Here is a 24174-nt window from a genome sequence, read left to right as displayed (position 1 = left end):
ATTATTATTAGAGAGGAGTCATACTCTTTCTCTTAAGTCTTTTTCTTTGTGTTATTTTCAGTCACCAAAAATTAATAAAATTTCGGAGCTTTAAAATGTTTCAAGTTTTCCTTCTTTTTTTTTTCATTTGTTACAAGTTTTTCTAAAATGAAGGATGTTGCAGTAAATCAAATTTTACATTGTTACTACATTCTTCTCATAATTGAAGACAGAATAAAATTCTACACTAGATTGTGATTGACATACAAAGAAATCAAGGATTCAAGGGGTACTTCCTAAAGGGTTATATCTGTATCTAGCTCAGCCAACACCTCCTTCTCTGGTCGATAAATCAAATCAATCATTCGCCATACTTGCATCATAACAAATTATAACATAATTCTTGAGTAATAATATTATAGGAAAGCGGTTCATGATACCACCGTACTTTATTGAAATATTTTTGTTCCCATCTTTTCGACCATTAAGATTTATAATAAAATATATAGAAGGATAAGATAAAAGTGAAAACTTTGTATGTAAAATATTTTGTCTGGAGAGCATGGTGAAGCTGCAACTTGTGTTTTTTTTCACCCATAAAGTGAGAGATAAAATTGTAGTCTAATCCTATGATGTGCAGCTTCAACCAATTTATTTTGGAAAGAGCTGAAGGTTATCATGGACTAGCACATATGCCATGAATGAGCTCTTTTTTAACAAGCATTAATTTTACAATAAAATAATTATTATTCTAGTAATATTTTATATATATATATATATATATATATATATATATATATGCTTTAATATTTAAACTTTATTAATATTTACTCAACTTATTTTTATATATTACTCAATTATTATATAATCAATTTACAATATATACATACATATCTAATATTTAGTAATTTGTTATATCTTTTTATTTAAAAGTATTTTTTTATAAGTTTATTTTATAATATTCATTTTAATATATATTTATCATCTAATAATCTCAATAGATTATATCCACAAAAATATTAATATTTAAATTTTTTACCGAAATATTTTAGATTAAACCATAAAAATATATATTTTTGTTGTGATTGAAAATAATGGTATATATAAACTATATAATGAAATGTTTTCACACAATAGTTCAAATGGCATAGTATTTTCATACTCACCTAAAAATTGCAGATTCAAATCTCTATATCTTTGGAAAACAAAATAATCTTCATACTATTTTTGTAGGTGAAAATATTATTTGCAAATAATAATTTATAAAAAAATACACTATTAATTTTCAATATGATTTTAAGAATTCAAACAAGGTATTTCTATCATTTTATATGTTCTCGCAATTTTAAATTTATAAAAGTAGTTTTACCTGCAATTCAAGAATTTATATATGGTGATGATTAGATTTTAGTTACTATATTATAATATTTTATTTTTATATCGATGATACATAAGTAAATAACTGAGTTAATTTTGACACTTTTAATTAAATTGATAATGTCCCTTGCTCACAAAAGAAAAGATAATGCCCCTCTCAAATTCATACATATTAATAAGTATATTAATCTTAATGTAAAATACATTGTTACTAGTATTTTTATCAAATTAGCTAACATTATTATTTTAAAGTGCTCTAAATATTTTTTCTCGAAAAACTAATATAATTTCAGTGTTATTAACATATGTTCTAAGAACATATTTTAACAATATCACAACAGAAAATATTTTACTAATTAAAAATTAATGAAAAGTTTTTACATTTTCAATTTATTGAATATATTAAAATATTAATAATTTTTTTATTATTATAGTATTAAAATATATTTTTAAAATAAAAGAGAGTTAAATCTATATAATTTTGATAAGATAAACAAAACAATTATGTTACTTATATAGAAAAATTCAACCACTAATCAATCATTATCATATAAATATATATTAAAGTATAAAATATATATTTAAAATATATATAACAATACATATATTTATATTATAACTGATTTTTAATATACACATAATATTTTAAAAAAATAAAGTGTATTAAATAACCCATTCTTGATGTAGACATAAAATTATAAATTTTCTGATAATACTAAAATATTATAGAGTTTCTTTTCCAATACAAAGACATTATATCACAAAAAAAGTGTTTTCTTATTATACATGTATATAAAAGTGGAGCAATTTATATATATAAAATAATTTCATCTCAAAATTATTCAGTTATATTTTTTCAAAAATTATTACATTTTGATCCTAAATTAATTCTATATAAATTGCTAGAGACTCCAATAATTTTAAAAAATACACGTAAATAGTTGGAGGTTATCACGATTTACTAACAAAGAAATTAAATTTTAACCTAATTAAACAATAAGAGGATAGTAAGATTTACATGCAATATGAAACACCACATAAATATTGAGAGAGTAATTTCAAGTACTAAATTGGTCCATTACATTTAGGTTTAATTCTATTTTGGTTTTTAAGATTTAAAGTGTCTTATTTAAATAAAAAAAATTATTTAACTTCAATATCACTACAAGAATTTGACAAATTAGCGACGAATTTTTGCGAGAAATATGTTTTGTCACTAATCTGTCACTAACTTGCGAGAAATTAGTGACGCACTAACGACTAAATTAATGAGCAGTCACAAAATATCCGAACTTGAGAAAAGCGGCTAATTAGCAAGAGATTTACGAGTAAGTTTGTTTCTCGTAGATTGACTTTTGTGGCTAAAAAAAGAGCGGGAAAATTTTTCTCGCTAATTTGTCACAAATTAATTAGTGAGTGACAATATTCTAGCAAATCAGTCACTTAGGGGTTCAATCGAATAAAAGTAATTTAACGAGTGATATTATTGTCACTATTCTGTCGTAAGTGTTTGATATACAATTAGCGAGAAACAATTCACACACTAGTTCGTCGCTAAATAAACTTTGTGCGAAATGGCCAATTAGTGAGGAACAACGTTCATAGCTAATCCATCACGAAGAATTGAAATGTATTTTGCGATGGATAATTGAAAGCATTAGTTGCTAGGCGGTAGCTAATCCGTCACAAATTATATTTTCCGTCGGATTAGCGACGATTTTACGACTCTTTTTCTGGTAGCTAATCGGCCATATTCTTGTAGTGTATAGTCCTGCCGTAAAGTCAATATTAAATAATTAACAAAATTCAATTTTCAGATATGAAAAACTTATATAACCAAACTCTTTGGTTGTCAAGGGGAGTTTCCTGTGGTAGAGGTGACGATAGCCTTGTCTTCGTCGCCACTGGCGAACTTTTCTGCAAAAACCGAGTTTTCGACGATGTTCTCCATGTAATTGAACCAAAACCAGTGGCTCACGGTGATGCATCCAATGTTGATCATGTGATTCTCGAGTTTGAACCTCTTATTCAAATAAGAACATTAAAGTTTGGTGGAACGGTGATATTAATTATTGTATGACTACATTGAAACTAAATAAAACTTTTTTAAATTCAAATAACACACCCTTAAAAACCAAAATAAAATTAAGTCCAAACATACCATCTTGAGATATGTACTTTCTAAAATACATAAATTTTGGGAAGGTACAGTGGTTACATGTAAAAAGAAAGTAATTCCTAAACCATGAGTTGGTATAAAGGTGTTTAAACAACAATAATAGCCTGGACTTATTTTCTAGAGCGTCAAGTTTAAAGATAAATCTTCATAAGTCAAAGGGCCGGTGTTCTAAGAGGGTGTTAGAGAGGATAAAAGAGGTTCTCTCAGGAGTCTCTAACATCTGGTTCTGTAATGATTTGGGTAAATACTTGAGAACTAACATCGGTCATGCCAGAGCTTCCAGGAGGACGACTTAGGAGATTATTGAAAATATTTCGAAGAAGCTCTCCAGTTGGAAAGGATGCCTGCCAAATAAGGCAGGGAGGCTTTGTCTTGTTAAATCGGTTATAGGCTCTATCCCGATTTATAAAATGCAAATATCTCTTCTCATCAAGTATGCATGTAATAAAATTGATTCCTTCATGAGATAGTTCTTGTGGAAAGGCCAAGTGACCAAGAAAGGGTTGCCTCTGGTTAGGTGGGAGGTCGCCATAATTTCTAAAAGGGCAGGAGGATTGGACATTTGGGATACTTCCTGTGCTAACATGGAGCTTCTGGAAAAGTTGGTATGGGATTGCCTAAATAATAGTGAGAAGTTGTGGGTATAGGTTCTAAAGCATAAATATCTCAGGAATCAGTCTGATATGAGTGGAAACAGTAAAAATTCTTCATCGGCTATCCGGAAGAACAATGTTAGTGCCTATGAGTATCTCAAGGAAGGGCTTCATTGGATTATTGGGGATGTCCACAAATCAGTTTGGTATGATGAATGGACTCCTTTTGGTAAGCTTTGCAACCTTGTTCCTTATGTGCATATTTCTGAATCAGATTTCATAGTGGCTGACTTGTGGAAAGGGGTGACTTGGGAGGTTGATAGTCTTACCATGCCTATTCTGCATAAGATTAAGCAGTTTGTTAGTGGTTTGAGATATCCTAATTCGACTGAGTTGGAGCCACAATGGAAGTGGTGGCCTGCAGCAACAAAAAGGTATAGTGTAAGGGAGGGTTATAGATGGTTATTAGAGAAAACCTTAAATTGGAATGCCAATAGTAACTAGAACTGGTTGTGAAATACAAACATTCCGGAGAAGTTCAATTTACTATGTGACTTGGCTTTAATGATGCCCTACCAATTGAGACCTTTCGATTCAAGTGGCATTTATCTTCTTCAGATATGTGTAAGAGATGTAATAAGGCGTAGGAAACTATTGAGCATTGTCTTAGAGACTGTGAACGATCAAAGGCAATTTGGCATATGTTGGATCCTAGTATCCTGGACTCGACGGCTGGTATTGCTCTTGAAGAGTGGTTTCGGAAGGCCTTGACTTACAATGAGGCGTCTTTTGGTGCAGAACTTTGGTGGGTATGAAAACATAAGCACAATGACATATTCAATACTGACAACCCTTGGACAGATCACAAGGTTGTTGCCTTGGCCAGAATTACCGCCAAGGACTTACAAGTTTACAGGAATCGAAACAATGCCTTTAGGTCTCTCCAAAATTGCCTGTGTTGGGAACCACCGGCAGGAAACAATTTTAAAGTTAATTGTGATGCAAGTTTGTATCTGGATTCAAATTTAGCGGAATTTGGGTGTATTATTAAAGATTCTAAGGGAGACTGGATCTCGAGTTGCTCTACAAGCATTTCTCCTGGTCTATTATCAGATGTGAATTGTTTGCTATTTGGAGGGGCTGGTTTTAGCTTAGGATTGTGGCTTGAGGGATATTATATGTGAAACGGATTGTCTTGACATTCTACCCATCATGCATGATCTTAAAAGTGGGTATTCATCTGAAGTAATAGATTTGGTTTACAAGATTTATGAACTTTTATTTCGTCCTTGGCTTGTTCACATTGAGTGGGTGTCTCCTGAAGCAAATAGACCTGCAGATTGGATGACTAGGTATGGTGTCTGATGAGCGGATATTTTATACGCTTTTTGGGGGTAATTTCATGTAGATTTTAGTATGTTTTAATTAGTTTTTAGTAGAATATTATTAGTTTTTAGGCAAAAATCATATTTCTGGACTTTACTATGAGTGTGTGTATTTTTCTGTGATTTCAGGTATTTTCTGGCTGAAATTGAGGGAGTTGAGCAAAAATCTGACTTAGGCTGAAAAAGGACTGCTAATGCTGTTGGATCCTGACCTCCCTGCACTCGGAATGGAATTTTTGGAGCTACAGGAGTCCAATTGGCGCGCTCTCAACGGCGTTGGAAAGTAGACATCCAGGGCTTTCCAGCAATATATAATAGTCCATACTTTGCGCGAAGATAGATGACGTAACTTGGCGTTGAACGCCAAGTTCATGCTGCTGTCTGGAGTTAAACGCCAGAAAAACGTCATGATCCGGAGTTGAACGCCCAAAACACGTCATAACTTGGAGTTTAACTCCAAGAAAGGCCTCTACTCGTGGATAGCTTTAGTCTCAGCCCCAGCACACACCAAGTGGGCCCCAGAAGTGGATTTCTGCACCAATTATCTTAGTTTACTCATATTCTGTAAACCTAGGTTACTAGTTTACTATTTAAACAACTTTTAGAGACTTATCTTGTACCTCATGACATTTCAGATCTGAATTACATACTTTTTGACGGCATGAGTCTCTAAACTCCATTGTTGGGGGTGAGGAGCTCTGCAGCGTCTCGATGAATTAATGCAATTGTTTCTATTTCACTCAAACGTGTGTATGGTCCGATCTAAGATGTTTATTCGCGCTTAATTGTGAAAGAGGTGATGATCCGTGACACTCATCACCTCCCTCAATCTATGAACGTGTTCCTGACAAACACCTCCGTTCTACATCAGACTGAATGAACTTCTCTTAGATTCCTTAATCAGAATCTTCGTGGTATAAGCCGGATTGATGGCGGCATTCATGAGAATCCGGAAAGTCTAAACCTTGTCTGTGGTATTCCGAGTAGGATTCTGGGATTGAATGACTGTGACGAGCTTCAAACTCCTGAAGGCTGGGCGTTAGTGACAGACGCAAAAGAATCAATGGATTCTATTCCAACCTGATTGAGAACCGACAGATGATTAGCCGTGCTGTGACAGAGCATAGGAACGTTTTCACTGAGAGGATGGGAAGTAGCCACTGACAATGGTGACACCCTACATGCAGCTTGCCGTAGACGTGCTTTACAAACAATTGAGTTAAATATTACATTGCAGAAATTCAGAGGACAAAGCATCTCCAAAACTCCAACATATTTCTCATTACTGCACAACAAGTAACGCTATTATTCTCTTTTTCTTCTTACAATTAAATCCAAATAACCTTATTGACCTCCTGACTAAGATTAATAAAATAAACATTGATTGCTTCAAACCAATAATCTCCGTGGGATCGACCCTTACTCACGTAAGGTATTACTTGGACGACCTAGTGCACTTGCTGGTTAGTTGTGCGAATTACAAATTCGTGCACCAAGTTTTTGGCGCCGTTGCCGGGGATTGTTGAGTTTGAACAATTGAAGGCATATTTTATTTCTTAGATTAGGAATAATTTATTTTTATAGAGTCATTAAATTCTGGTAGGATAATTTCTTTTCAAAATATTATTTTTCTTAATTAATTGTTAATTTTTCGTGAGTTTAGTGTCTTGTTCTAAGTTTGGTGTTGATTGCATATTTTATATTTTCCTTTAAATTTTCGAACTTGTGTTCTTTGTTCTTCATTGATCTTCAAGTTGTTCTTGTTTATTTTTCTTGATTGATCTTTAATTTTTCTTGTTTTGTGTCTTTTCTTGTTTTTCTTATACTAATCCAAAGCATTAGTCTTCTAAAAGGAATATACCCATTCAGAACAATTGTTACCTTTTCTGCCCATTTGGCTAGAATATTGGTTTATATTCTTGATAAGGGAGTACCAATACTTTTGAAAATCTTTTTCAAAATTAATTTTTCTTGGATTGAATCTTGTGCCAAACTTTAAGTTTGGTGTTTTCTTGTTAATCCTTTTTATAATTTTCGAAAATTTTATTAAAAGTTTTCTAAAAACTTTAAGTTTGGTGTTCTTCCTTTTGTTCTTGGTGTTCTTATGAATCTTCAAAGTGTTCTTGGATTTTTCTTGTGTCTTGATCTTAAAATTTTTAAGTTTGGTGTTCTTTGGTGTTTTCCTTCCAAAAATTTTCGAAAATAAGGAGCATTAGATCTAAAAATTTTAAGTCTTGTGCCTTTTGTGTGTTTTTCTCTTTCATCATAAAATTCAAAAAAAATATCTTTTCTAACTAATTTTAAAACTACATTTTCGAAATTTTTATATAAATTTCAGATTTCAATTTCAAAAAAAAAAAATTTTTTCGAAAAAATTTTCACAAAATATTTTTAAATTCTTTTTATATATTTCGTTTTTATTTATTCCACTTTTATAAAATAAATAAAATCAACATATAAATTATCTCTTGTAATCCATCATGGAAGCAAGTAGGAATGAACAGTCCAAGAGGACTCTGGGGTCATATGCTAACCCCACTACTGCTTCATATGGGAGTAGTATCTGTATACCCTCCATTGGAGTTAGTAGCTTTGAGCTGAATCCTCAGCTCATTATCATGGTGCAGCAAAACTGCCAGTATTCTGGTCTTCCACATGAAGAACCTACAGAGTTTCTGGCACAATTTCTGCAAATTGCTGATACAGTACATGATAAGGAAGTGCATCAGGATGTCTACAGATTATTACTGTTTCCATTTGCTGTAAAAGATCAAGCTAAAAGGTGGTTAAATAACCAGCCTAAGAACAGCATAAAAATATGGAAACAGCTGTCAGAAAAATTCCTGAATCACTATTTCCCTCCAAAACGGATGACACAGCTAAGGCTAAGCATCCAAGGCTTCAAACAAGGAGATAATGAATCCCTTTATGATGCCTGGGAGAGATACAGAGAGATGCTAAGAAAATGCCCCTCTGAAATGTTTTCAGAATGGGTGCAATTAGACATCTTCTACTATGGGCTTACAGAAAAAGCTCAGATTTCTCTAGACCACTCAGCTGGTGGATCTATACATATGAGAAAAACAATTGAAGAAGCTCAAGAGCTTATTGATACAGTTGCCAGAAATCAGCATCTGTACCTAAGCAGTGAATCTTCCATGAAAGAAGAAGCTAAAACAATAACTGCAGAACTCAGTCCGGTGGATCAGGCTAATGAATTTAATCAGCAATTAGACTTTCTAACTCAGCAGCTAGCCGAATTCAAGGAAATACTACAGGAAACAAGAATGGCTAACAGGAATATGGAAGTACAGTTAAGGCAAACAGAAAAGTAACTGTCAAAACAAATAGCAGAAGAATGCCAAGCAGTTCAATTAAGAAGTGGGAAAACATTAAATACCTCACTTCAAAGCAGCAGGAAGCCAAGAAATGAACAGATGTCTACTCAAAATCCCTCTGAGGACAATCAGAGCCCAGAGAGGAATGATGCTGGCGCTGAACGCCCAGACCATACTCATTCCTGGCGTTCAACGCCAGAAACAAGCATGAATCTGGCGTTGAACGCCCAAATGGAACATGGTTCTGGCGTTCAAACGCCAGTAACAAACAAGGAGGTGGCGTCTAACGCCACTCCAGCTTCCACCTCTGGCATTCAAATGCCAGTGAGGGATCAGTCACATACAAGTGCTGATGACAACCCTTCTAAAAAGGCTTCCCAACCCACTTCTGTAGGTAATAAACCTGCAGCAACTAAGGTTGAGGAATACAAAGCCAAAATGCCTTATCCTCAAAAACTCCGCCAAGCAAAACAGGATAAGCAATTTGCCCGCTTTGCAGACTATCTTAGAACTCTTGAAATAAAGATTCCGTTTGCAGAAGCACTTGAGCAAATACCCTCTTATGCTAAGTTCATGAAAGAGATCTTAAGTCAAAAGAAGGATTGGAGGGAAACTGAAAAAGTTTACCTCACTGAAGAATGCAGTGCAGTCATTCTGAAAAGCTTACCTGAGAAGCTTAAAGATCCTGGGAGCTTTATGATACCATGCACATTAGAGGGTACGTGTACCAAGCAAGCTTTATGTGATCTTGGGGCAAGTATCAACCTAATACCTGCATCTACTATCAGAAAGCTTGGTTTGACTGAAGAAATCAAACCAACCAGGATATGTCTTCAACTTGCTGATGGCTCCATTAAATACCCATCAGGCGTGATTGAAGACATGATTGTCAAGGTTGTGCCATTTTCCTTTCCTACTGACTTTGTGGTGCTGGAAATGGAGGAGCACAAGAGTGCAACTCTCATTCTAGGAAGACCTTTCCTAGCAACTGGCCGAACCCTTATTGACGTCCAAAAAGGGGAAGTAACCTTGAGAGTCAATGAGGAGGAGTTCAAGTTGAATGTTGTCAAAGCCATGCAACATCCAGACACCCCAAATGACTGCATGAGTGTTGATATTATTGACTCTCTGGTAAGAGAGGTCAATATGGCTGAGAGTCTCGAATCAGAGCTAGAGGACATTTTTAAAGATGTTCAGCCTGATATGGAGGAATCAGAGAGAATAATAGAACCTCTAAAAATCCCTCAAGAAGAGGAGAAACCTCCAAAACCCGAACTCAAACCATTACCACCATCTCTGAAATATGCATTTCTGGGAGAAGGTGATACCTTTCCTGTAATTATAAGCTCTACCTTAGAGCCACAGGAAGAGGAAGCACTAATTCAAGTGCTAAGGACACACAAGACAGCTCTTGGGTGGTCCATCAGTGATCTTAAGGGCATTAGCCCAGCCAGATGCATGCACAAGATCTTACTGGAGGATGACGCCAAGCCAGTGGTTCAACCACAAAGGCGGCTGAATCCAGCTATGAAAGAAGTGGTGCAGAAAGAGGTCACTAAATTACTAGAGGCTGGGATTATTTATCCTATTTCTGACAGCCCCTGGGTGAGCCCTGTCCAAGTCGTCCCTAAGAAAGGAGGCATGACAGTGGTTCATAATGAAAAAAATGAACTGGTTCCTACAAGAACAGTTACAAGGTGGCGTATGTGCATTGATTATAGAAGGCTCAATACAGCCACCAGGAAGGATCATTTTCCTTTACCATTCATAGACCAGATGCTAGAAAGACTAGCAGGTCATGAATACTACTGCTTCCTGGATGGATATTCAGGTTATAATCAAATTGCAGTAGATCCCCAGGATCAGGAGAAAACGGCATTCACATGCCCATCTGGAGTATTTGCATACAGAAGGATGCCATTTGGCCTGTGCAATGCACCTGCAACCTTTCAGAGGTGCATGCTCTCAATTTTCTCTGATATGGTGGAAAAATTCCTGGAAGTCTTCATGGATGACTTTTCAGTATTTGGAGACTCATTCAGCTCCTGCCTTAACCATTTAGCACTTGTTCTGAAAAGATGCCAAGAGACTAACCTGGTTTTAAACTGGGAAAAATGTCACTTTATGGTGACTGAAGGAATTGTCCTTGGGCACAAAATTTTGAACAAGGGAATAGAGGTGGATCAAGCTAAGGTAGAAGTAATTGAAAAATTGCCACCACCTGCTAATGTTAAGGCAATCAGAAGCTTTTTGGGGCATGCAGGATTCTATAGGAGGTTTATAAAGGATTTTTCAAAAATCGCCAAACCTCTGAGCAACCTGCTAGCTGCTGACACGCCATTTATCTTTGATAAAGAGTGTCTGCAGGCATTTGAGACTCTGAAAGCTAAATTGGTTACAGCACCAATCATCTCTGCACCAGACTGGACATTACCATTTGAATTGATGTGTGATGCCAGTGACCATGCCATTGGTGCAGTGTTGGGACAAAGGCATGACAAGCTTCTGCACGTCATTTATTATGCTAGCCTTGTTCTAAATGATGCACAGAAGAATTACACAACCACAGAAAAAGAGCTACCTGCAGTGGTTTACGCCATTGATAAATTCAGATCCTATTTAGTAGGATCAAAAGTGATTGTGTACACTGATCATGCTGCTCTTAAATATCTACTCACAAAGCAGGATTCAAAACCCAGACTCATAAGATGGGTATTGCTTCTGCAAGAGTTTGATATAGAAATAAGAGACAGAAAAGGGACAGAGAATCAAGTAGCAGATCACCTGTCCCGAATAGAACCAGTAGAAGGGGCGTCCCTCCCTCTCACTGAGATCTCTGAAACTTTTCCGGATGAGCAACTCTTTGCCATCCAGGAAGTGCCATGGTTTGCAGACATTGCAAACTACAAGGCAGTGAGATTCATACCCAAAGAGTACAGTAGGGTGCAATCAAAGAAATTAATCACAGATGCAAAGTACTATCTTTGGGATGAACCATATCTCTTTAAGAGATGTGCAGACGGAGTAATCCGTAGATGTGTGCCTAAGGAAGAAGCGCAAAAGATTTTATGGCACTGCCATGGATCACAGTATGGAGGACATTTTGGAAGTGAGCGAACAGCCACAAGAGTCCTCCAAAGTGGCTTCTACTGGCCCACTCTCTATAAAGATTTCCGAGCATTTGTGCTTAATTGTGACAGTTGCCAAAGATCAGGCAACCTACCTCACAGTTATGCCATGCCTCAACAAGGAATCTTGGAGATTGAGTTGTTTGATGTATGGGGTATTGACTTCATGGGACCTTTCCCACCATCATACTCAAACACTTATATTCTGGTGGCAGTGGATTATGTATCCAAATGGGTGGAGGCTATTGCAACACCCACTAATGACACTAAAACAGTGTTAAAATTCCTCCAGAAACATATTTTCAGCAGATTTGGTATCCCTAGAGTATTAATCAGTGATGGGGGCACTCATTTCTGTAATAAACAGCTTTACTCTGCTCTGGTACGTTATGGAGTTAGCCACAGGGTAGCTACTCCATATCACCCACAAACTAATGGGCAAGCTGAAGTCTCAAATAGAGAACTCAAAAGAATCCTGGAACGGACTGTAATTAACCGTAGAAAGGATTGGGCAAGAAGCTTGGATGATGCTCTGTGGGCATACAGAACAGCATTTAAGAACCCTATAGGGACCTCTCCATACCAGCTTGTGTATGGAAAGGCATGTCACTTGCCAGTGGAACTGGAACACAAGGCCTATTGGGCAACCAGATTCCTAAACCTTGATGCCAAGTTAGCTGGAGAAAAACGATTGCTCCAGTTAAATGAGCTAGAGGAATTTAGACTCAATGCTTTCGAGAATGCAAAAATTTACAAGGAGAAAGCAAAAAGATGGCATGATAAGAAATTGTCATCCAGAGTCTTTGAGCCAGGGCAGAAAGTTCTGCTATTCAATTCTAGGCTCAAATTATTCCCTGGGAAATTAAAATCCCGATGGAGAGGTCCATATGTAATTACAAGTGTGTCACCATATGGATACATAGAGCTTCAGGATAATGAATCTAACAAAAAGTTCATTGTTAATGGACAGAGAGTTAAACATTATCTTGAAGGCAACTTCGAGCAAGAATGCTCAAAACTGAGACTTGATTAGAGCTCAGTGGTAGTCCAGCTAAAGACAATAAAGAAGCGCTTGCTGGGAGGCAACCCATGCCAATCACAAAATTTAATTTTATTCGTTTTTCTAATAATTTAAAGTTTTACAGGTAGATGCTACAGTATCTTCAAAAGGTGAAATAGCAATTGGTTGAAGTCACAAAGTTACAAGGAAAATTGGAAGCTCACTGGCGTGACAAAGCCAGTAAGAAATACTTTGGGCGTTGAACGCCCAAAAGAAGCACCCACTGGGCGTTTAACGCCAGTAAGGGTAGCCATCTGGGCGTTAAACGCCAGAAAGGAGCATCTTCTGGGCGTTAAACGCCAGAAAGAAGCACCTTCTGGGCGTTTAACGCCAGTCTGCTAGCATCCTGGGCGTTCAGAAAAACGCCCAGTGACAAAGGACTTCCTGGCGTTCAACGCCAGAAAGAAGCACCAAATGGGCGTTGAACGCCCAGGAGAAGCAACTATTGGGCGTTAAACGCCCAAAACATGCATCATGTGGGCGTTTAACGCCAGGATGGTGGGGAGGAGGTAAAATTCACTTTTCTTTACAATTTTTCTAAACTTTTAAGTTCCAATTCATGATTTCTTGCATACACATGTTTCAAAATGTCATCCTTCAAAATCAAATTAGTTTTCTAAGAACCTTAATTTCTAAAATCCCTTTTTCAAAAATATCAAATATATCTTAATCCATACAGCCAAATTGTTTTCCAATCCAATCCAACTCTTTTAAGTTTGTTTTCAAAACTCAATTATTTTTTTTAAAATCTTTTTCAATTCTTTTTCAACTCATCATGTCTTTTGATTTCGAAATTGCCTTTCCCTCTATTCCTCTTCTATCCTTTATTTTGCTTGAGGACAAGCAAACCTCTAAGTTTGGTGTGATTTGCCATGATCACTGAGCTAAAACTCATCAAGATCATGGCACCTAAGGGAACAAGAAGAGCAAGGATGTGAACTTAAGGGAGCTGATGTGTCAGAAATTAATTCTTGAAGGCACCCCACAGACTAGAGGAACATCCACTTCCCAAAATACAGGTTGTTAAGTTCTAATTCTAGCTTTAACTCTGTGATAGTATTATTATAGGATTTTACCATAGAAGTTATATAGGAGTAGTAGTAATTAGCATATCTATTTTGGTTTTATTTCCAATTAAGTTATAATTTATTTTTCCCATCATCACCAAACATGAATAAAATAGTAGATTTGTAGAATAAAGAGGAAATTTAATTTTTTCAAGTTCTTAATAAGGAAAATTCTAATTATTTATATGTGGTGGCAATACTTTTTGTCTTCTGAATGAATGCTTGAACAGTGCATATTTTTGATCTTGTTGTTTATGAATGTTAAAATTGTTGGCTCTTGAAAGAATGATGAACAAAGAGAAATGTTATTGATGATCTGAAAAATCATGAAATTGATTCTTGAAGCAAGAAAAAGCAGTGAAAAGCAAAAGCTTGTGAAAAAAAAAAGTGGCGAAAAAAAAATTTAGAAAGAAAAAGAAAAAGCAAGCAGAAAAAGCCAATAGCCCTTAAAACCAAAAGGCAAGGGTAAAAAGGATCCAAGGCTTTGAGCATCAATGGATAGGAGGGCCCAAGGAAATAAAATCCAGGCCTAAGCGGCTAAATCAAGCTGTCCCTAACCATGTGCTTGTGTCATGAAGGTCCAAGTGAAAAGCTTGAGACTGAGTGGTTAAAGTCGTGATCCAAAGCAAAAAGAGTGTGCTTAAGAGCTCTGGACACCTCTAACTGGGGACTCTAGCAAAGCTGAGTCACAATCTGAAAAGGTTCACCCAGTTATGTGTCTGTGGCATTTATGTATCCGGTGGTAATACTGGAAAACAAAGTGCTTAGGGCCACGGCCAAGACTCATAAAAGTATCTGTGTTCAAGAATCAACATACTTAACTAGGAAAATCAATAATACTATCTGACTTCTGAGTTCCTATGGATGCCAATCATTCTGAATTTCAAAGGATAAAGTGAGATGCCAAAACTATTTGGAAGCAAAAAGCTACTAGCCCCGCTCATCTAATTAGAATCTGAGCTTCACTTAAAACTCTGAGATATTATTGCTTCTTGATTTCTTTTTATCCTCTTTTATTCATCTAGTTGCTTGAGGACAAGCAACAGTTTAAGTTTGGTGTTGTGATGAGCGGATGTTTTATACGCTTTTTGGGGGTAATTTCATGTAGATTTTAGTATGTTTTAATTAGTTTTTAGTAGAATATTATTAGTTTTTAGGCAAAAATCATATTTCTGGACTTTACTATGAGTGTGTGTATTTTTCTGTGATTTCAGGTATTTTCTGGCTGAAATTGAGGGAGTTGAGCAAAAATCTGACTTAGGCTGAAAAAGGACTGTTGATGCTGTTGGATCCTGACCTCCCGGCACTCGGAATGGAATTTTTGGAGCTACAGGAGTCCAATTGGCGCGCTCTTAACGGCGTTGGAAAGTAGACATCCAGGGCTTTCCAGCAATATATAATAGTCCATACTTTGCGCAAAGATAGACGACGTAACTTGGCGTTGAACGCCAAGTTCATGCTGCTGTCTGGAGTTAAACGCCAGAAAAACGTCATGATCCGGAGTTGAACGCCCAAAACACGTCATAACTTGGAGTTTAACTCCAAGAAAGGCCTCTACTCGTGGATAGCTTTAGTCTCAGCCCCAGCACACACCAAGTGGGCCCCAGAAGTGGATTTCTGCACCAATTATCTTAGTTTACTCATATTCTGTAAACCTAGGTTACTAGTTTACTATTTAAACAACTTTTAGAGACTTATCTTGTACCTCATGACATTTCAGATCTAAATTACATACTTTTTGACGGCATGAGTCTCTAAACTCCATTGTTGGGGGTGAGGAGCTCTGCAGCGTCTCGATGAATTAATGCAATTGTTTCTATTTCACTCAAACGTGTGTATGGTCCGATCTAAGATGTTTATTCGCGCTTAATTGTGAAAGAGGTGATGATCCGTGACACTCATCACCTCCCTCAATCTATGAACGTGTGCCTGACAAACACCTCCGTTCTACATCAGACTGAATGAACTTCTCTTAGATTCCTTAATCAGAATCTTCGTGGTATAAGCCGGATTGATGGCAGCATTCATGAGAATCCGGAAAGTCTAAACCTTGTCTGTGGTATTCCGAGTAGGATTCTGGGATTGAATGACTATGACGAGCTTCAAACTCCTGAAGGCTGGGCGTTAGTGATAGACGCAAAAGAATCAATGGATTCTATTCCAACCTGATTGAGAACCGACAGATGATTAGCTGTGCTGTGACAGAGCATAGGAACGTTTTCACTGAGAGGATGGGAAGTAGCCACTGACAATGGTGACACCCTACATGCAGCTTGCCGTAGACGTGCTTTACAAACAATTGAGTTAAATATTACATTGCAGAAATTCAGAGGACAAAGCATCTCCAAAACTCCAACATATTTCTCATTACTGCACAACAAGTAACGCTATTATTCTCTTTTTCTTCTTACAATTAAATCCAAATAACCTTATTGACCTCCTGACTAAGATTAATAAAATAAACATTGATTGCTTCAAACCAATAATCTCGGTGGGATCGACCCTTACTCACGTAAGGTATTACTTGGACGACCCAGTGCACTTGCTGGTTAGTTGTGCGAATTACAAATTCGTGCACCAGTGTCAAGAATAATTCTAATAATGTTATTTGATTTGAGTCTTGTGTTGCTCTCTAATAAATTATCCGCTCGGCTATAGGATAGAATTTGCTTTATTTTTTCCATATTTAAACACAAAAAAAAACAACAATATCATTGAGGGAAGAGAAATCTGTGCCATTAATATATCGTAACGTATATAAACTAATTTACTCTAGCAATGAACAGTGTATCTATCATTTTATATTAGATTAAAACAATATTATTAAATAATGTATTAGTTTTTAACATATGTTATTTATCACTGATGATTGGATTTTTGACGGTTTAGAATTCACAAATGAATTCTCGTTGCAAATATAGTTTCTAAACCAAGCAACAATCCTTTCATACAAAAAGTTGTTTGTCACTAAAACAAACCCCTAAAATTTATAAACCGAAGTATTGGACCTCGGGTCGTTCTCCCTAGAAATTACAATAAAGTGTCTTGTTATTGGTTATGAGTTATTTTGGGGTTTTGGATAAGAAGCATGAAAAGCAAATGGCAATAAAATAAACTAACAACTATAAAAGGCTCTTGGCAAGGTATGAAAATTAGAAGTCCTATCCTAGTTATCCTTCTCAATTGTGATGAGAATTGTTCATTGCTACCACTTAGTTAACCCTTACTAAATAAAGGAAAGTCAAGTGGATGAATTGACTTGAGCCACAAGTCCTAGCCAACTTCCAAGGAAAGACTAGCTTTAGTGCACTCCAAACCAATTAACAATCTCTCCAATTTACCAATCAACAAAAGAATTAGATAACTCAAGTGTCACTAATTACTCTACCTAGGCCAAGAGGAACAAAATCTATACTATATCTAGAAGAGGCATTTCAACAAACACATAAAAGACAATAAAAGTAAACAACATAAATTGCAAGAATTAAAGAGAGATCTAACTACAAAGGTAAGAGATCAACAATAGAAAAGCAAAGAAGAACAATTATTATGAATTACCTCTTATTGAATTGAAAGAAAATGGAAGGAACAATAGTAGATCTACAACAAAATGCAAGAACAACATGAAGGGAATTACAACAAAAGAATAGAAGAAGATGAATCTAACAACAAGGAATTGAAAGGTAGAAGTAGAAGAAGATGAATTAAATTCTAGATCTAAGAACTAAACCTAATCCTAATCCTAATCCTAGAGAGAAGTGAGAGCTTCTCTCTCTAGAAACTACTTCTAAAACTAAACTATGACTAATGGTAACTAACTTCTAAAGCATGAAAGTATGTTCATTCCCCCTTTAATCCTTGGCTTAAATAGCATCAGAAATGAGTTGGATTGGGCTCACAAGACTTCTAAAATTGCTTGCCACGTTTTGCTTTAAGTGAACCAGGTGGCAGCAATGGCGCATGTGCATACTATGCGCGTGCGCGCCACCATACGTGTAGTAACTATGGCAAATCTTATATCGTTTCGAAGCCCCAGATGTTAGCTTTCTAACCCAACTAGAACCGCATCATTTGGACCTCTGTAGCTCAAGTTATGGTCGTTTAAGTGCGAAGAGGTCGGCTTGACAACTTTCCGGTTCTTTCATTTCTTCATGAGTTCTCCAACTTTTCATGCTTCTTTCTTCATTCCCTTGATCCAATATTTGCCTCCTATACCTTAAATCACTTAACAAACATATCAAGGCATCTAATGGAATCAAGGAGAATTAGATTTAGCTATTTTAAGTCCTAAAAAGCATGTTTTCACTCTTAAGCACAATTAAGGGAGAAGTTATAAAACCATGCTATTTCATTGAATAAATGTGGGTAAAAGGTCATAAAATCCCTTAAATCAAGCACAAGATAAACCCTACAAATGGGGTTTATCAATCACCGTTCCTTCTTAGAAATAAAAATAAACACTAGATAGAAATTATGGTTAATATATTTAAAAAATTGTTCTATAAATATCAGAAAAAATTATTAAATGAGTTATTATAATTATTTTTTGATATATAATTATAATAACTAATTATTAAATTAGTTATTATATAGTCACCAAAAAATTGTTATTATATATTTTATATCTTTTAACAAATATAATAATTGAAAATCCTAATTATTCTCATAATACTTAAAAAAATAATAAATTCAAATATATGCGTTTTTTAAAGAATACAAAAGATAAACAATTCAAAACTTACTTTATTTAAAAAGTAGGAAGATAACTAAAAAAATGAGTTAGAATTTTTAATTATTTTTCTTTTAACAAAATAAAAATCACTAGAATTAATAACATTTTATTAGAATAATTAAATTAATAATTGATTTTTAACAAAGTAATCTTTATTTAGTATTTTTAATAATTAATATTTTAGTAATTAATTTTTAATTATGGACTTAATTAATTATTTGTGTTGAGTTAGTGCTTACCTACTTATTAGCAATTTCATGTTAATTAAAAAAGTAGAGAAGTGAATTATAATTGAAATTTTTACATTATTAAATTACATGCAAATTATAATACCCTCACAAAATTTATGTATTTTAGGAAATAGGAATTGCATGTAAACCATTATGTCCTTCTAATAAGATTTATGTGTTATAGAAATTACTTTTTCTATATTTACCTCTACGCTTGAAAATTTATGTGTTGTTTCTATTGTGTGTAAATTTTACTATTTTCTTTAGGTTAAAATTTCTTTACTAGTAAATCATGCTAATCTCTTGTATTTTATGTGTATTTTTTGAAATTGATAGAGTCTCCCACAATTTATATAGAATTAGTTTAAAACCAAAATGTATCTATTTTCGAAAAATTATAATTAGATCATTTTAAGATAAAATTATTTTATATATGTAAATTGTCCGCAACAATATATACCTCCTTATGAATTATTGTTTCTAAGTATTTTTCAAACTTGTATTAATAATCATGAATAAATTATACAATTATACTATATACATATTTAAAATTAGTCACTAAATTAACTCTATACAAGATATATATTAAAAATACATAAAATAATATATATATATATAAAAATATATATAATGACTAATTTTTTATATAATATAGTATTTTTATAATATATATTAATGTGTTTTGCACTTATATTAAGTAATAGTAATATTAATAATTATAAATTAGTAAATATATTATCTACACTAAGAGAAATATATTAAAAAAAAATTAGGGAGCTTTATTGCAAATGTTACTATGATATTATTGTAAATATGATTTTTTTTATTTTTTACCAGTCATTTTAATTTGTTCATCTTTTAAAATAAATTAATTGATATATTTATTAAATTATAGATTAATAGTTGACTTAAATTATTAAAAATTAATATTCAAACCACTGTATATGTTTTTACTTTTTACCTCTTTAGCATGTCCTGGCGAATAAAAGTATTCCAACGAATAAGAGGAATTTTCTTGTAAAATTTCTTAAACAATATGATATATAATAAAAAATAATTTATTTTCTCTAAAGTGATAAAATTAATAAAGTGAAGAATTAATTATTATTAAATTTATAATTTTTATAAAATATATCTAACTATTTTAATTTAAGAGTGATTAACTCTTCACTTATCACTTTACCAATTTTTTCATTATAAAAAATTTTCATCCTAAAAAAATATTTTTACACCTAATCCATTCACTAAAAAAAATTGACCTATTAATATCTTATGAAGTATGATAGTTGCTAACATTTTTATTATAAAAGAATTAGCTAAAATTAATTTAAAAATAAGATAAAAATAATGTTAACTACTAAAATTTATTGTACAAGTATTTTTCTTTAATTATCCAAAATATATATATATATAAAAACACCTATCAAATGGCTCTTTATCAAACTCGCTTGTTTAGCATGTCTTTTCATGTTAACACTTATTTATAGAGCTATTTTTAAAATTAGCTCTTATCTTTTTCTTTTTTACTAGAGGGTTGCATTTGTCATTTTATGGGAGACTACCAGACAAAAACTTTATTGACAACTTAATTGTACAAAGAACATTAAAGTTTCAAAAAAGTACATGGCATATCTGATAAATTTCCAATACTATATACATGCTAGAATGCTTTTATAACTTCGTTTATTCACAATATTCAAATCAAGAATTTTAGAAACTTGTTTTCACCTGTACGGTACCACCATCACTAGTACATTCACAATCATCCAAGACACTAACAATTATCCATCGGTCAAATGCATTCCAGTGGAAGTCAACGACCTTGTCCCTGAATACATAATAAGAAGTCAAACTATTTCAACATAACTAACAAACTGAGTGAAGAGTAATAAGAGAATTTCTTTGGTGAAAAGTAGAATTGGATAATGAGCAAAGGTTTTACTAAATTATAAAGAACATGTGTATTGCACAATATATTTCTTTTATGGGTTTTTTCTTTACCAAAAGAAGCAATATACCATATCATTACCCAAGTAATAATTATGATTGTGTTTATAATATACATACCTATGGCCAGCATGCCGAAAAAATAAATCAGATGGAGCACTTCTTCCGTATTGACTTATGTCTGACCAACTTAAAAGTAGCAACTCCAACGTTACATTGAATAATCTTGGACAACAAAAAATGAAAACGAGGTACAACATAGAAACATAAGACTGATTAGTATGAAAGAATCAACCTTCTCATTGTCCCAAATGTTTAGAAAGCCATTCTCAGCAGAGCTTCCAAATACAAAGGACTTGTCAAGACACCATTGAAGCATATGCATAATTGTAGATCATTTAATATTCACTGTAGAAAATTCTCCATAGCTGACCGTACACAAAAACTCCAAAATTAAAAGAAGCAACAAAAGCATGATATCCTTGATACCTGTACACAAAGGATAGTTGCCTCATGACATTCTAATTTATATACAGGAGACCCAACTCCCTCACTGTTATGCTTCTAGCAATCGAACATTTTGACTGTGTTGTCAGCAGAACTGAACCCAAAGTAACAAAGCAACAGAAAATCATAATAAAGATCCAAAAATTTGATAAATTGTTTGGTATTTAAGGAAAAGGCTCCAACTTCTAAGTTAATTCCATTTATGGCAGTAAGATGTAGAACGGAAATGCAAAACAGAAAAGCTCTGCATACAAGCGCTAACCACTTGTATGCTTTACAAGTTACTTAACACCCTAAAACCTAAAATGCGCTCCAATGGCTACGTCGTATACACGCGCTATATATAACTACCAAATTTAAAAGATTTGTTTCCTTCTTCGTTTTCCTTATTTGTAGATTTGCTCGTTCTTCTTCTCGCGAAGCTTCCCCTGGTTTCTTCGATCGTTCTTTTCCCCTCCTTTCTCACTCGTTTCTTCTTTGTCATTTACGTTAGTTCCTCTCTCTGTAACTCCAGCTTCGTTTTCTATTTGATTTTTTGTTTTCTGAAATCAAAGTTTGAACTCGTTTTGAAGATAATGGAAGATTCAATCTCAAATTGTCAGCTGAATCCAGGCGAAGTGGACTATGAATTTGAATCTAACGAAGTTCCTGAGGTTTGATTTACATAGGATTACTATGAATTTTGTTGCAGTAATTTGTATAGCATTGTGTAGGTGAATAATCCGTGAACATTGACTGTCAAAATAATGCATGAAGATAAATCTGTGTATTGAATGTAATGTATTAGTTTTGATTAATTATCTGGAATTTATAGCAGACGCTCGGGTGTAGATCATATCTTTTTTGGGTGTATTTTTGCTAGAAGTGTGGGTGTATTTACAGTTTACTGCTTTTTCTGTTATTTTAACTGAGTTGTTGTTGTTCGGGTGTATTATATCAGACATGAGTGGATGTGTTTTTAGTTTTTGACATGGTGTATTCTGCAGCTTGTGTATTTACAGTTTATGGCTTTTATTGTCATTTTAGTTGAGTTGTTGCGGTTCGGGTGTATCATATCAGACATGATTGGGTGTATTTATAGTTTTTGACATGGTGTATTCTGCAGCCTCTCTCGGTTGTTGATGACCAATTTGTTCCGAAGGTTGGAATGACCTTTACCACCCTTGAAGATGCTGAAAAATTTTACAGGAACTACGCCAAGACTGCAGGTTTTTCTACAAGAGTTCAGAGCACAAATAGGAAGGGAAACGAGATTAAGAATCAACTGATTACATGTAGCAGAGAGGGAAAATGGAAATCTAAAATATCTCCGACCGAGAAGACTAATCCGAAGCCGGTTTAAACTGTCCTGCAAGAATTTATACACACATTGAAGGATGTCGGTGCTTGGATTATTTCAAAGGTTGTGCTGGATCATTCACACCCCTGCTGTCCAAGTAAAGCAGAGACGCTCAAACAGCACAGGGAACTAAGCATGTCCATTCGTCGTACAATAGAGAATAACGAGGAGGTCGGTATCAGACCAAGCAAAACCTACCAATCATTTGTTGCGGCTGCCGGGGGTCACCGCGAGTTAAATTTTATCGAAAAGGACGTGAGGAATTACATTACCAGGGAAGTGCGGAATGTTTCCGAACAAGAAGATGCAAAGGAATTCGGGAAATATTTGTTAAGAATGAAAGAGAAGAATCAGAATTTCTTTTTTGAGCTTGAACTCGAGGAGGACCAATCGATTAAGCTGGCTTTTTGGGCCGATGCAAAAAGTAGAGCTGCCTTTGAGTATTTCGGAGACGTCATTTCATTTGACACCACCTACAATACAAAAAGGTAACAAACTGCCCCTGTTTATGATGCTAAATTAATGTATTTTTATGAATCCGTAGCAGAGGTGTATATTGGCTGTTTTTTGGGTGTATACAAAGCGGTGTACCTAATGATTTTGCATTTTGCACTATGGTAATTTGTTTCAGATATAATTTGGTCTGTGGTTCTTTTGTCGGGGTGAATCACCACGGTCAGTCAACACTTCTCGGATGCTCTTTGATGAAAAACGAAGAAATTGAATCATTCAAATGGTTATTTCAATGTTGGCTTCGTTGCTATAGATTGATCCGAAATCTGATTCAAATCCAATATAGCACCTATGGGTACATATGGGAGGAAACGCTCCGAAAAGGTTTCTCACCGATCAATGCGCATCAATGAAAAGGGCTTTAGAGGCCTGTATGCCAACAACAATTCACCGTTGGTGTATTTGCACATCATGAAGAAGATTCCAAGCAAATTAAACGGGTACAAGGGACATGCAGATATTGAACACGAAATGAGCCAAGTTGTTTGGAACTCTCATAGCAAAGACTCATTCGATATGAATTGGAATAATTTTCTGCTGAATTTTGGTCTTGTGGACAACAAGTGGCTTTCAGATAATGTTTGTTTAAAATCTGCAGCAGAGGTGTAAATTGCATGTTTTTTCAGGTGTATTTATAGTCTGTGTTTGGGTGTATTCTGCAGATCTGTATGAAGACTGTCATATATGGGTTCCTATCTATCTAGATCACCACTTCTGGGCAGGGATGAGAAGCACACAAAGGAGCGAGAGCATGCATTCATTTTTTAACAAGTTTATCACCCGGAACAGCTCGCTTATTC

The 24174-nt window shown here is 34.5% G+C and overlaps 1 pseudogene; it reads right to left on the bottom strand.

The window, feature by feature from the left end:
* Positions 1 to 275: 275 nt before the first annotated feature.
* LOC112724757 (WD-40 repeat-containing protein MSI4-like) overlaps positions 276 to 24174 on the bottom strand; it is a 39928-nt pseudogene continuing 16029 nt past the window's right edge.

The sequence above is a fragment of the Arachis hypogaea genome, chromosome 2, assembly GCF_003086295.3.
Source record: "Arachis hypogaea cultivar Tifrunner chromosome 2, arahy.Tifrunner.gnm2.J5K5, whole genome shotgun sequence".
Lineage (NCBI taxonomy): Eukaryota > Viridiplantae > Streptophyta > Magnoliopsida > Fabales > Fabaceae > Arachis > Arachis hypogaea.
The sequence above is the reverse complement of the archived record's forward strand: the minus strand, read 5'-3'. Positions and strand labels throughout refer to the sequence as shown.